This window comes from Sciurus carolinensis, chromosome X (genome assembly GCF_902686445.1).
Source record: "Sciurus carolinensis chromosome X, mSciCar1.2, whole genome shotgun sequence".
NCBI classification, from domain to species: Eukaryota; Metazoa; Chordata; class Mammalia; order Rodentia; family Sciuridae; genus Sciurus; species Sciurus carolinensis.
Window position 1 is genome coordinate 117597726 of NC_062232.1, and position 4129 is coordinate 117601854.

Genomic DNA, 4129 nt, shown 5'->3' on the forward strand with positions numbered 1-4129 from the left:
GTTTTAGGTGTGACTGTTTTAAGACATTATGCTTTCAAAATGTTCACTCATAAAATTTTGAATTAAGGTATAGTGACTGTATCAGTCAGGGTTCTCTAGAGAAACAGAGTCAACAGAATATGTATATACATGGTTATACCAGGAGATTTGGGAGGTCAGCTTACATGCTCAGAAGCTGGAGAGTCCACAATGGCTCTCTGCACACAAGAGTCAAAGGAACCAGTAGCTGCTCAGCCTAAGAAGCTGGAGCATCAGAACAAGATGTGCCACAGTCTAAGGCTGAAGGTCTGGGAACTCTGGAGAATCACTGGTCAGAGTCCATATTGGGTGAGTGAAGGAACTGGAATCCAATGTCCTCAAGTGATGGCGTCAGCAATGAATGCCCTCCCCAACGCCCTGCTCAAGAAGAATGGCTGCTGCTTCCACCTTTTGTTCTATCTGGGTTCCCAGCCCATCGGACTATGTGACTCACACTCAGGGTGTGTTTTCAGTTTGCTGTCCCATATGCCAATCATCTCTGGAACACCCTCATTGACACACCCAAAAAACTCTTCATCCTAGGCATCTCTTAATCCAATCAAGTTGACAATCTAGATTAATGATCACAGTGGCCATGTTCTCTCCTGCACATTTTTCACAAAGTATGACATTGGAGTCAATATAGGAGAAGGGTTAAGGGACAATTCTGAATCAGAATGCCTGGATAAAAATCTAAGTTCTGTCATTGTCTGGATATGTGACCAAGTTACTGAATGTCTCTGTCCTAGAAAATAGGGGTAGTTATTACTACCTATCTGATAGGGTAGCTGTGAGTTAACACATGTGAAACATAAAACAATGCATGACACATAGTAAACTCATGTGTTTGTGGAATTTACTCTATAAATTAGTTTTAGCAGTATCTTAAATAGCTGTAGTAGTTACCTATTGTTGCATAATAAATTGCCATAATCTCACAGCCTAAAACAACACCCATTTAATATCTCATTGTTTCTGTGGGCCAGGAATCTGGGAACTATAGAACTGAGTTCTATACTTCAGTTTCTCATGAGGCTTCACTCAAAGTGTTCTCTATTTCTGAAGGTTGACTGGGGAAAAGATTTACTTCCCAGCTCATGTGGTTATTGACAAGATTCAGTTCCTTGTGGCCTATGAAACCAAGGTAATCAGTTTCCTTCTGGCAATAAGCTGGAAGCTTCTATAAAATTCCCTGCCACAGGGGCTTCCTCAATGTAGAAAGTTTCTTCATCAAAGCCAATAAACTAAAGAGTGTGTTCAAAAGACAGAGATTAGCTAGGCGCAGTGGCACACGCCTGTAATCCCAGTGGCTCCGGAGGCTGAGGCAGGAGTGATAGCAAGTTCAAAGTTGGCCTCAGCAACTTAGAAAGACCATAAGGAACTCAGTGAAACCCTGTCTCTAAATAAAATATAGAGGGCTGGGGATGTGGTTCAGTGGCTGGGCACCCCTGGGTTCAATCCCTGGTACCAAAAAAAAAAAAAAAAAAAAAACAGATTACCATCTCTTGTAACCTGTTAGGTAGCAGATAGACATGAGCAGTGGGAACATGGAGTTTAAAGGGTTCATTATATAGATCAAACCTAGTATTAACTCTCAGTATATCTTTCTTTGAAGCATCTCACACAAGACCATTCTGACCCAGCTGTGGTTTAAAGCAATAACAGTATATTACAACTCTTAACTAATAAACTTATTATTTTCAGGGTTGTTCTTCCTTCTTAGGGATGAGGAGTGCAGATCCCCAAACTTCCCCACCAACACACACACACACACACACACACACACACACACATGCACAAGTTATCCTGATCCAAGCTGGACCCAGGTGAAAGAGGGCATTTGTGACCTTTATACAAACAAAAATTACTAAGAGTTGCCTTTACGTAGAAACACGCACAGTATAAACTTTAAAATCTGATATAGCCTACTGTCAATCAAGAGTTAAGAGGTAGTGCTTGTGCAAGATTCTCCAGAAACTGCCCTTCCTCTTCCAATAAAATTGAGCTCACAAAGAAGTGAATCATCACTCTTCCCTCCAAGAGGACCCACTCTCTCCCTTGAGGGTGTTTTACACCCTTCTTCTTTCCCTTCTAATAAACTTTGCTATACTTTTACTAAGACTCATACCTTGCTTGAAATCCTTTCATATAGAGAAACAAGAACCAAGAATGCAATGCAATCTCCAGTAAGATCTTTTCTCAGATAAGCACAGAAGTGACATTCCATCCCTTGTGCCATAACCTATTAGTTAGAAGCGAACTAAACTAGTCCACTCTCCATGGAGTGACTACCCATCGCTGGAGTGGTCACTGGAGGCCTCAGTCTGCCAAGTCACTAGATGAGCAGAATTCAAACATGTCTTTAGTATTTAAGGCATAGAAGCATATTTTGTCATTTTCTTCACTCAAATTTTAGACTTTGGATTCAGAGTACCAACTTTAATGTCGCTATCTTCAGATAACACTTTCTTCACGTCAGCACAGGGTTTAAAGTCCATGTCCTCTTTCATACCAATGACAAAGAGGGCAGTTTTCCCATGGAATTCATTCAGACACATGCCCAGTCCCATGTTTCTCTTCTGACCTCTCTGGGAAAATACCTTGCTGATGTTTACATACTGGCTTCCTGTTTCCTCTTTGCTGCTCTGTTTCTTCAGTATTAGTAACCATTTTCAAAGGATATAGGGAATAAATGGAAGGCCCTATCAATTCTCTCCTCCATGGTTTTTGCCTATTGTTGGAGCTACCGTGGGATGGTTAGAATGGCCCTAAGGCATACAGAGTTTATTTTCCTATTCTAAATCAAATAGAAAAAATTCTGGCAGAAATAGTCTTTAAACTTCAATGGACCTTGTAAAATCTTAAATACTTTGAGCTTGAATGGAGTAATCATTAAACACATGTTGACACAAAGAAGTCAAAGGACTGAGGACTGAAAAAGGAACCCAGAGACATTCTTGTCCACCCTCTTCATTTCACTCATAGAAGTCAAGGCACAGAGTGGGGACAACCCTCAATCATGGCGACAAGACCTGGGATTAAAATGCAAGTGTCCTAATTTCTCAAACTAGTGTTCATTCAACTGCATCATAATGTCTCCCTGCTGACAACTTTTAAAATTGTAATTTGCTAAAACATTGTTATATTCTGAAAATCAAAGTAAGACACAAGGGCATACTTACAAACATAGCCACTGACCAAAATAAGTGTTAGAACAGCATTACAGAAAGTGTGCAAAGCAGAGGGGAAACAAAGTATAATGCCACTTTCCTGACGCAGAATCTTGGTAGTAGTCTGACGGTAGCATAATTTCAGCTCCTCACAGGCACATTCACTATTCTTAAATGCTCTCCTTTTCTTAAAGTGCCGTGTTCTGCCTGTCTTCAGTTCATGCCTGCACTCTCACACATATTGAACAACTTTATATCATAACTCATTATGTTCTTAATGGATCATTTAAAATCCATGTCCTCACATTGTAAAAGGAAAAAAAAAGAAAGAAAACATTTAAGGCTGGGTGAAGACTGATAGGAAAGAAAAACGCTGTTAAAATGGACCACAGGTCAAATCCTAATCCTTTAGGCAGTGATATTGGTCTACTTTCTCCCTATTGTAGCAGAGGCTATATCATTGCTATAGGGTTAATCCCCCACCCCCAATATTAGACATTGAGTCCAGGGACATTCTACCACTGAACCACACCACCAAGTACTTTTTATTTTATTTTGAAACAGGGTCTTGCTAAGTTTCCAAGCCTGGTCTCAAACTTTTGATCCTACTGTCTCAACCTCCTCAGTCACTGGGATTACAGGTGTGTACCAGCACTTTTGGCTAAGAAAAAATTTTGTTGTGATGTTTCAGGGATTCTTTTTTTTTTTTTTTCAGGGATTCAATAGGGCAATTAAAGACTTTTGAGATCTATGTGGTTGGGATAGAAATGAAATTGTTTTCTTTCACTGAAATGCATTCCACTTTGACATATTAAGGTAGTTCTCACTTCAAGCAAACAAATCAAAAATTAAACTTACATAACAGTACATTTGAACAACTTGAGCTGCAAAGCACAAGAGTTTTACAAAGTTTATGAGAAATGCATGTTAAACAAAGCATA